Source organism: Macaca nemestrina, chromosome 9 (assembly GCF_043159975.1).
Source record: "Macaca nemestrina isolate mMacNem1 chromosome 9, mMacNem.hap1, whole genome shotgun sequence".
NCBI classification, from domain to species: Eukaryota; Metazoa; Chordata; class Mammalia; order Primates; family Cercopithecidae; genus Macaca; species Macaca nemestrina.
The window spans coordinates 109,482,472-109,494,480 of record NC_092133.1 but is presented as its reverse complement, the minus strand read 5'-3'; the positions used below and the strand labels follow the sequence as shown (position 1 = coordinate 109,494,480).

At 37.9% G+C, this 12,009-nt stretch overlaps 1 protein-coding gene and 1 pseudogene across 28 annotated transcripts in view; both read right to left on the bottom strand.

The window, feature by feature from the left end:
- LOC105495968 (par-3 family cell polarity regulator) overlaps nt 1-12,009 on the bottom strand; it is a 719,051-nt gene that overhangs the window by 387,414 nt on the left and 319,628 nt on the right. The window lies entirely within an intron of this gene.
- Nucleotides 1-12,009, bottom strand: part of LOC139356375 (elongin-B pseudogene) — a 36,078-nt pseudogene extending 24,069 nt beyond the window's left edge.

Sequence of the window (12,009 nt, the reverse complement as noted above, 5' to 3'; positions counted from 1 at the left end):
GACTGGCTAATTTGCACCTTTCTCACCTACATCTACCATCAATGCCATCACACGGTAGGAGTGCAGTAAATGCACATAAGCTGAACTCAACCACACTGCAAGTCAGAGCTGGAAGAAAAGACACTGTTCTTTCGACAATGACTCATCTCATGCTTGGATCTTGTAATCGTTCTTCACAGGGAAAAAGAAAGACCATGAAAAAAAATTTTAAGAATGAAATAAGCTCCCTTTAGCTAAGATGAGCAAACAAATAAGGCTTTTAAATTCATCGCAATTTATTTTATTATTAGGGGATTTGTGAGAAGAAATGGGGAGTGGTACATTGACGGAAGGGCACATTAGAGAGAGAGAGTGAGTGTGTGTGTACACAAAACAAAATGCTCGTGCTTCTTATCTATGTCAAGGACATTTATTTGGATTAACAGAGATGTGTTGGGTGCCCTTAATCTATACATTCACAAAGTATGTCGCTAACGTCTTTGCCTCCCCAAAGTTCTGGGAGTACAGGCATGAGTCACCATGCCCAGCCTGTCAATACAGTCTTGTATATTTTTACCAAAAGAGTCTTCTCAGTGAAATGTTTAGTCAATTTAAGATAATATACTTAGCACTCAGTACAGACTTTCTTTTTTTTTTTTTTTCCAAGACAGAGTCTTGCTCTGTTGCCCAGGCTGCAGTGCAGTGACGCGATCTCAGCTCAATGCAACCTCCGCCTCCAAGGTTCATGCCATTCTCCTGCCTCAGTCTCCCAAGTAACTGGGACCACAGGTCCCGGTCGACACACCCAGGTAATTTTTTTTTTTTTAGGATGGGGTTTCACTGTGTTAGCCAGGATGCTCTCAATCTCCCGACCTCATGATCCGCCCACCTCAACCTCCCAAAGTGCTGGGATTACAGGCTTGAGCCACCGCTCCTGGCCTGGACTCTTTCTTACATACACCACTCCTATATTAACTTCAACAAAAAAGTGGAAAATCCAGGGCAGTGCTTAAGACCTCCCCATCCGAAGGCCACACTTGTTTGTATACTCTTTGAGTTATATATGTGGTTCTAACACTTCACCAGTCATTAAAATGATGTGGGAATACTCGGTAAAATGCTGGTTCCAGGATCCCCAACAGAAATACTGAAAATCTGGCCTATGATGAAGCCAAAGAATTACTTTCACAAGCTCTTCAGGTCATTGTAACATGCAGCCAAGACTGCTCTAGAAGAGAATTATTGCTCTAGAAGAGACAGCATTGCATATCAGCCCTAAGGGGCCTCATGAAAAACACAGATTCTGAATGAATAGGTCCGGATGGGGCCCAAGACTCTGTATTTCCATCAAGTCCCCAGATGATGGAGTCACTAGCCACACTGGCTATTTAGATTCAGCTCCTCAGTTACCCCTGCCTCATTTCAAGGGCTCTGCAGCTTCATGGAGCTAGTGGTCACAGGATCATCCAAAAACACATCTCTCTAAAATTTTTTTAGTATTAAGCAATGTTATAGGACACTGAATTTAGCTAGAGAAAAGTATAATTAAATAACCATTAATTATATACTCTCAGTTCTATTAACTTTTAATCACTCAGAAAAGATCTGTGGGATTTCCACTACACTTCTAACTTTAATTTGAAAAAGTTATATAGAAATAATTGTTTTTCTACTTATCAAATACAGGGCAAAATAATCTGCATTTTCTAACACCTCTGTGAATTTTTTCATGAAATATGTTTATGTTTGTCCCTCTTGAGAATGATAATACACGCACATGACTCCCCAAGGAAGTAAACAAATTTACAGAAGCATTTTTTTTATTGAAGTGCTATCTTTAGAACTAGCTCACTGTGACAATTCAAATCCTATTGCAAATTTGTATACAAAACAGGAAATTTCAATAATAATCAAGAAAAACAATAATTCTCTATTTAGCATTTTAAGAAAACCAAACAAATGCTTGGCTGCTTTTTAATTGAGGAGATAAAGCACTTTAATATTGATAAAACATTTCTAGTATTTAAGTAGCACTTTTACAATTCTAAAGCCAAGAACTTTATCCATAACTCTACCAGTCTGTCAGACAACCAGGCAAACAGAATTCAACCCAGTGGTGGTTTCCTAGGCAACAAGCACAGATAGAACCACCGGGAAAAAAGAAAAAAAAAAAAAGGAAAACAAGAAAAAGCATCGCAGCATTTCCAGTAGGCTTAAAAAATGCATTTTAATTGTCAAAATGTCACAGACAACAATATTGAAAATCATTTCCTTGGAAATGATTCAAAGCAGAATGCCATTTTCATTACAGCAAACGAGGTGTGGAAAAATAGAAAAATTAGATTCCCTTCCTTTGCTCTAAATTAAGTAGGGATGGTGATCAATCTTATTTGATTTTACAAAATGTATCTACATTAGTACGGATTTCTAATACGCCTCCTTAGTCTTCTCTGCAAATATTACCATACATTGATTCAACATAAAAAGAAGAGTCATCCAGGACAACGGGCTAGCATAAGATGAAGCATGTGGCTGAAGATCATCTGCTGCAAAGACAGGCTCGTACCTGCTCATGTCTTAATTCACATGGTAAACCACACACTTCAAAACACAGACTCAAACAGAACAAGGCTGTTCATATTCACGCACGACTCTAGTTTCCTCATCTATAACAAAAACGGCTTACCTTCTATCTTAAAAACTTTTCTGGCCCTACCAGCTTTTGATTTTTAGAAATAAAATACAGAAGGGCTGTTTTGTCTAGAAAGACTGCTTACAAAGTAAATACTATATTCTAAGGCATTTTAAAACTTTTTCTTTATAGGACCTAAATATTGACAGTTAACCTTTAGAAAATAATATTTGAAATGTCCTACTACATGGCTATTAAAATGTCTAAATCTTGCACCAGCTTTTGTAACCCTGATGGCATTTACTCTTACAACCTTGTCAGAAACATTTACTTGGATTAACAGAAATGTGTTGGGTGCCCTTAATCTACACTTTCAAACAATATGTCACTATCATCTTGTGAAATCATCTGTATTTTCTTCTGAAGAATCTTTTCAGTCAAATGCTTAGTCAATTTAGAAACTTAGGTCGAATTGATCAAGTAATTCAGTCAAAACTACCAATTCAGTAGCTGCAGGCAAATATCACTAAAGCGTTTTTCTGATAATTCACGTCTCAATGATTGGCAAATGAGGGAATGAATAGCAAAATGGAAATTCCAAGAAAGAAAATGTTTACCATTTTTTCTGTCTACCTTATATATTTACAAAGCAAGATTAATGTATTATAATTCATTTTTCCAAGCCAACCACCTGCCATTGAGCTTCATTAGATCAATGTTAATGCCTTAGTCAATCAGTTGCACCACTGGCGTGGCCTTGAGTATCTGGCTGCATTTGCGCATATTTCCCTTTGTGATATATACTTCTCCTCATTTAAAAGCTAGTATAATGCAAGACATGCAAGCTATAAAAGAATAAGTTGATAATGCAAAGCAAAGTAAATGCCAACAAATGGCGGCACATGCATACGTTACCTTATTCCAATGTCTTCAATCAATTCAAAAAAATGTGACCTGTGTGTGGCACAGGGGATCTCTACTCCTGGCTCATACTATTGCATGAGAGAGAATTATTAAATTTTCAGGACTTTTTGAGAGTTGATGGTTAAATAAAATTATTAAAAATTATAATACAGGCCAGGCACGGTGGCTCATGTCTGTAATCTCAGCATTTTGGGAGGCCAAGGCAGGCAGATCACCTGAGGTCAGGAGTTCCAGACCAGCCTGGCTAACATGGTAAAACCCCATTTCTACTAAAAATACAAAAATCAGCTGGGTGTGGTGGCAGGCACCTGTAATCCCAGCTACTCAGGAGGCTGAGGCAGGAGAATGACTTGAACCCGGGAGGTGGAGACTGCAGTGATCCGAGATAGTGCCATTGCACTCTAACCTGGGCAACAAAAGTGAAACTTGGTCTCAAAAAAGAAAGAGAGAGAGAGAAAGAGAGAAAGACAGAGAGAGAGAGAGAAAGAGAAAGAGAGAAAGAGAGGGAAGGGAAGGGGAAGGGGAAGGGGAAGGGAAGAAGGAAGGAAGGACAGGGAGAGAAAGAAAGAAAAGAAAAAAAATTATAGTACATAAACTTCCAACTAAATTATATTAAAACAAAGATAATACTCAAAACTATTCATGTTCTAATTATTTTACTATATTTTATTAGTATCTACACACATGATGCATCTTCTCCGTCTGTTACCATATCACTGTTTGCCACCATGCATCTCATCCCAACTCAACCTTCAGTGACATCAACTTGGTAGCCTGAATCCGGACATGATACTCGTATTTACACCATGGAAATGGGAAAATGTGACAAAGCCAGGTTTCTGTGGTTTGCAGAGAGCCGGATGTTAACATTTCCCAACACAGCGGTGAATCTAGAGAACCCACACAAATTCCCTACTCTCCGGTACTCACCAAAAATACAAGGCGCTACAGGATTATGTAGCAACTCTATGGAATCCGGAAATACCTACTGAAGAAACTATGACTTGACCAGACTCCTATGGCATAAGTAAGGTTAGACAGGAGAGCACCAAAGAGAAGTTTTACCAGGCAAAGGGAAAAGCAAGTGCCTAGAGTTAAGCAGGAAGAAGCCTCATCCAAGAAATTCAGAGGCCCTGCGTGCTAGTCATGAGGTAGAAGAGGTAAGGCTGCAAAGACACAGAACAATTCTTATACGCTTGAACAAAACATACCAGTATTCTTAACTGTACTGGGAAGCTACTGAAGGTTTTTAAGCATGGGGGTAGAAGGAAGAGAGATGTGAATTATTAAACGATCACGCTTGACTAAACTGGAGAATGGATCAAAAGACTGCCCAAGAAAAGATGTAGAAAAAGTGACCAGAAAGCAGGTCCAGTGCCTCCAAACTTTCCTGATAACATAGCCCTGTTAGGAAAATCTTTCTGAGCATGCAGCTGTATAGGACTTTTATTTAATGATCATTTAAATGCTCAATTCCACTAATATAAATATTATTAAACATATACAAGAAATAGGAAATTTTACAATGTGAGATAATAAAATACGAATATGTTAAGTCCTGATACTCTTTTTTAAATAATTGTTGTTCCCCTAATCCCCATGTTGATCAAAGGTCCCCATATTCGTTTTCCATGCCTCAATGGTTCCGCATCACGCTTCACAGATCACTGATGAAGCCAGCTTTGGGAGATGAAATGTCGGATGCACAGGTAACAGGATTGATAAGGTCTGCAGAGCTGGAGCCGATTCCACTGTTAGGGAAGACCAAGCTCAGACATTCCACACTAAGAAAAACCTCTTCAAAACTTAGCACCATGACTGTGACCAAGTTCCAGCCCCTGACCCCAGTTTGCCTACTGAAGACAACACAATGGTTGAGCCCAATTTCCTGGCACTCAGTTTCACCAGGGGCAAACAGAAAATGTTAAACTCATTGAGATGCCATTGCTTCCTAACTATTTGTACTCATAAACAAAAAAAGCAAAAACAAAATCCCACAACTCAACACAAGTACAGTGGTCACTGTGTTCTGGCATCCTACTGCAGACAAGCAGATCTGCCCATCAATGCTTCCGACACCTGCCAAGTAAGACCTCATCCAACACACAGTCACAGTGCCCACAGAAACATCAGTCTGCAGTTCTGTAAGAAGTTCATCAGAGGCCAAATAAAGGAAAATCTGAATTGGCAAGGAGAACCCACGTTTATTCGTGCCCTTGGAAAGATACATCACTCGGATAATCAAGGGTAGAATCACTACATTTTCAGACATTGCTGTGAAAACTGAATTTGAGCCAGGGTGCTCTTGATGTTAACTTACTTTTCAGCATTTGCAAAATAAAAGCAATGATTCCAAATAGTGATCTGTGAATACCCTTGCCCATTAATAGGGGCAAGGCTACTTTGAGAAATGACTGATTATAGGTATGGGGCAGAAAATACATTAGAAGAGCATGGAACACAGTCACAGCAGAAACTAAGGATGCTGTTACCAACAGCTCTCAGGAGTCAGCTTAGAAGGGCCTGGCTATTCAAATGTGGGGCAACTGGAGCATCAGTAAGAAGCATAATGCAACCGGCTGCAATAATAACTATGTTGATATTTGTGAGTTCTTAATGATATCTTTTTTTTTAAAAAAAAAAAAAAAGGGAAACATGAACCATGAGGATGTGGCCCTAGAAAACCAACTTATTTTTTCTAAAACCAATAAAGGAAGAGGCCAGCCATGGTGGCTCATGCCTGTAATACCAACACTTTGGGAAGCTAAGGTGGGTGGATCACTTGAGATCAGGAGTTTGAGACCTGCCTGGGCAACATGGCAAAAGCCTGTCTCTATAAAAATACAAAAATTAGCTGGCATGGTGGTGTGCGTTTACAGTCCCAGCTACCTGGCAGGTTAAGGTGGGAGGATTGCTTGAGCCCAGGAAGACTTGGCAGCAAGCCAAGATTCCATCACCGCACTGGGTGTCCAGCCTAAGTGACAGAGCAAGACCTTGTCTCAAAAGGGAAGAAAAAAAAAAAAAGAAAAAGAAACAAAAACAAAACTGATTAAGAAAGAGATGAAATGAAGCATTTGGCCTACATTTTCCATATGACCAGTATAACTCAGACTAACTGGCAAGAATAGCTGACAAGGAAAAGTTTCTGTTTATAGAAATATTCCCCTAATAAATAAAGGAATGAGAGTAATAACAGGTAAACAGATAAAAGATCCAGGTAATAATTACCAGGGGCTGCTCACAAAATGATGAACAACCACATATCCCCCATCTGCTGATGGAACCACACAACAATACCTGGAGATAATATTATTACAAATTCAAATCAGAGTTATGTTAAGAGTCTACATCCGACTATCAGTTTATAAAAAACACAGAAGTTATAGAACATGGTAGATACCACAGGGACGGATTCAGCGAAGTCAAGACAGGAGGAAGCTGCAGGAGAAAACAAGCCCAATTTCAATGAAGAAACTGAAATACATGCACAGGGGTCAGGAGGAGGAACAACCTGTAGACTAAAAGAATCTGAAGAGCTATATCAATCAAATGTAAGGTGTGGGTTTTGTGTGGACTCTAAACAAGCCAAGTATAAAGCGACATTTACAAAACAATCAGAAATGTTAATAACCCTATTACATACAGCATTAAGTATTTTTGTTATTAAACAGTACTATTTTTAATATTTCATGTTTTGAAAATGTATACTAAAACATTTTCAGACGAAGTGACATGAGGTCTGAAATATGTTTCAAAATAATCCTGTTTGGATGAGTTTGTAGGAATATAGATGCAGCAAGATTAGCCATAAATTAATAATTGTTAGAGGTGATAGCTGAGCTGTATGTTTAAACTTTTCTGTAATAAAAAACTTAATGAAATAATGTGATCCAGCAATGCAGAATATTATAAAGACTAGTGAAAAATATCCAATGTAGTAATACTAAATACAATTGGTCTTCTTATCTGTTGGTTCCACATCCATGGATTCAAACTGAATGCACGGATTGAATCTCAACAGATTGAAAATACTTGAAAAAGAAAATATAAATAACAAATAATGCAAAAATTAAAAATAATGCAAATAAAAACAATAGAGTATAACTATACAGCATTTACATTGTGTTAGGCCTTATAAGTAATCTGGAGATGATTTGAAGTGTACAAGAGGATGTATGCAGGTTATATGCAAACTAGTACACGATTTTAAATAAGAAACTAAGCATCTTCAGATTTTGGTAGCTGTAGGAATTCCTAGAACCAATCCCCAAGTGATATTGAGGGATGACAGTGAGAGCTTTTCCCCATAATTAAGGCTATATTTTTTGAAAGAAAAGCTGCCTAAAGTCACATCTTCACCATAATAATTTCTACAATATTTTCTGCATTACAGTGTCATAAATCTCTTTAGAACAGGTTGTGCTGACTTTATACAACAGTCATTGAGAAGAGGTATGGTTTTACTGAAAAGAATTGCTAAATCAAGCCTCCTAAAATGCTGTTCCTCACAAGTTAAATGAGCTAGGAAGCAACATGAAATTTAACAAGATGATCAGTGGGTCAAGATGCGGCCTCAACTCCATTTACGTAGATGTGCTTTGACTATGAAAAGAAGTAACAAATACTATTGTAGTGTGATTTCTTCCATCTTTAAAAAAGATGAAACACATTTAATTATAATAAAGTTACAAATGCAAAGCAGTTGTATTTTACCCACACATACTTAGATCTTGCAAAATAATTCAAGGGGCAATGGAGCAATATACAAAAACAGTGGTGAAGAAATGTAAAGAAGTGCTTTTATTTCCCTCTCCTAGCTCCTCAAAGAACTTCTTATACTATTTTGATTTCCATAAGGTATATTACTATAAGATGTTCAAAAAGATTATATTTACCAGTAAGATTGTAGGTAAGTAGGCAGAAAAAAAAAACCAAAAATGTCAAATACGAGTAGCATAGAACTGAGAAGCTTGAAACCCATAGGAACTGACAGCAAATTATAAGAAGCAGACAGATGTAGACAGAGACACTTCAGTATTTCTCAGCTTCATTTGATTAATAATTCCTTTAAAAGTCTGAGGGAGATGCACAAGTGTGGTACGTAGGTATTCATTTCAAAGACAGTGTTTAGGAAAATAAATCTAGAAAATAATCCATGGAATACAACATTTATTTAAGACATATTAGTCACTGTCTCGTGAGTTTTATACACATCATTCTAATTTCACACATGCCATTTATGTCACGCTTTATTCTTGCTACGAATACTTGAAGTAAAAAGGCCACTATCCCCTGGGCACAGTGTTGCTCACACCTGTAATTCCAGCACTTTGGGAGGCCAAGGCAGGAGGATGAGGCCAGGAGTTCGACACCAGCCTGGCCAACATGGTGAAACCCTGTCTCTACTAAAAACACAAAAATTAGCCAGCTATGGTGGTACACGTCTGTAATCCCAGCTACTTGGGGGGCTGAGACACAAAACCTCTTGAACCCAGGAGGCGGAGGTTACAGTGAGCTGAGATTGCACCACTGCACTCCAGCCTGAGCAAAAGAGCAAAACTCTGTCTCAAAAAGAAATTAAAAATGAACAAAAATTAAAAAGCCTACATCAATACTCAATTTTCAGCCAATAAATAAGGATAATCACTTACGTGTGAACATAGAAAAATAAAGGTAATGAATCACTGCAACACACACACACACTCACTCCTACCTTTTTTAGACACTTAGAATAGCACTGAAGTAATAGCCCTGACTCTTGCATAAGAAAGTATAACACACATATGACCATTTCATTACCAATAGATGGTGAAACATCATTTACTGTAGATGAGTCCAGAGGAAGACATACAGCAGCCAAGTTCCTGAGAATAAAAGTATGCCCCCAATGGTTACTCAATTTGTTTAGCGCAAGCCTTTTTTCTCTAAGGACATGTTTGTTTGTTTTTTTTATGTTGATAAGGAATAATATAACTACCAGATTATAGCTAAATCATCCTCTTAAGCAATAAAGCTTTGTTCTTAGATTTTAACAAAATGCAGCAATCTACAATCCTTTAATAAAAAGAGTATGTGAAGATGGATGATAAATTAAAAACCAAAGAGTTATCATTTCAGATGTGCTTTCTGTAACTATGTTTTCTAATCAAGGGTGTCTCCATTTTCTACGATGATAGACTATTGCACTGGACACTCAGCAAGCATACACCAGGTGAGGAAATAGACACAAAAAGTTATCTGTGAGGTTTCCATATAAAATTACAATCTTGGTGAATGTATACAAATTGAAACAGGTTTTAGTGGAAAATAGTGTGAAATATTTCCTCAGTGTAAAAAAAAAAAAAACCCATTAAAGGAATCTGCTAACTAAAATATGAAGTACACATATGAACGTGGATCTGTTGAAATTTTATATTTATAACATATGAATAGTCTTTTATCATGCTGCATTATCTAGAACCTGAAATGAATTAAGCACACTCTCTATTTCTCTAAGCCAACTCTGCCCAAGACCATGCGGCCCTTCCTTTTGATGTCACTGCCAGTTTGACAGGGCTGAGAAGAAAGGGGAGTCCAGCCATCTCTCAGTGTCTGTGGGAGATTGGTCCCAGATGCCTGAGAATGCTCAAGTCCCGGATATGACATAGCATAGTATTTGCATACAACCTACACATATCGTCCAGGACACATTAAATCATCTCTACGTTATTTATAATACCTAATACAATGTAACTGCTATATAAATAGTTTTTATACTGTATGGTTTAGGGAACACTGACAAGAAAAAAAGTCTGTACAAGTTCAGTACAGATGCAATTTTTTTCAAAACATTTTCAATTCATGTTGGTTGAAGCCATGGATATACAACACACAGGCATGGAGGGCTGACTACATACTTCTTGAATGCAAAGCATCAAACCCATGCTACACACACTCACAGGGATGATGAAGATGTGATTCTGACTTTATAAAACCTTATGTGCTACAGAGGCCTGGAAGTAGCTACCAAATAAAGCAGAATGTAGGACACACACAAAACTAGAAAAGGGTGCTATGCTTAAGAAAATTTTAATTCTATAAAAGATTAGCAAATGCCCAAGAATGCACTTTTTCACAATCGAAAGAAGAAAGTAAGTTGTAAAACAAAAATGGCCTTTAGGTCAGTGTGCATAAGAAGACTCATTAGAATCAATCTTCCATCATTTTTAAAGCATCTGTTCAAACCAGAATTATTGGAAATGTCTAAAATAGGCCAGGCACAGTGGCTCACACCTGTAATCCCAGCACTTTGGGAGGTCAAGGCAGGCAGATCACCTGGGGTCAGGAGTTTGAGACCAGCCTGGCCAACATGGCAAAACCTCATCTCTACAAAAATACAAAAATTAGCTGGGTGTGGTGGCTCATGCCTGTAATCCCAGCTACTCAGGAGGCTGAGGTGGGAGAACAGCTTGAACCTGGGATTGGAGGCTGCAATGAGCCAACATCACACCACTGCACTCCAGCCTGTTATGTTCCAATAACAAAAGTTACATAAAATAACAAATTATAACAACATAAAATGAATACAGTAACATAACTTGTGTTACAACAACTTAATGCTTAAAAGTAAAATAAGTCATACAGAAGGGAGGAGGAGAGCTTGAACAAGAGAGTACCAGTGAAAGAATGAAACTTCCCAACATGCACAATATTCACAACCTGTACATAATTTTTCTCATCAAAATTTCACATCTATAGCACTAAAAAATTACTATAAAATTACTTTTAATTGTGCAAAAGAGCTAAAAATAACCAATTTTTTTACCACAGATTTTTGTTTTTTATCAAGCAACCACAATTATGTAATGGCTAGAGTTTTATTTGTACAAATATTGCCCCATAGGGCTCACCTAAATAAAAAATGGTCTCAAAGAAATACACACTAATATAGTTTGGATACTTGCCCCCTGCCCAAATCTCATGTTGAACTGTAATCCCCAATGCTGGAGGTGGGGCCTGGTGGGAGGTGGCTGAATCCTGGGGACGGATCCTTCATGGTGTGGTGCTGTCTTCATGACAGTGGGTTCTCAGGAGAGCCGATAATTTAAAAGTGTGTGTGTGGCACCCCCCTCCGCCTGACTTGCTCCTGCTTTCGTCACGTGATGTGCCTGCTCCCCCTTCAACTTTCACCATGATTGTAAGCTACCAGAGGCTTCCCTAGATGCCAAGCAGATGCCAGTGCCATGCTTCCTAGAAAGCCTGCAGAACGGTGAGTCAATGAAAGTTACCCCAGTCCCAGGTATTTCAGAATGGGCTAATACACTCACTAGATCATTACTGTTCATTACTTCCCTTCCCAAAATACTGAAATCAAAATGATCAGCCCATTAATATCACTGGATCAGATGCTCATTTCATATTATCATGGAAGATGATGCATTTGTAAAGTGCATTATTTTCACACTACTGTAAATATTTAAATGTATGTAAAATGT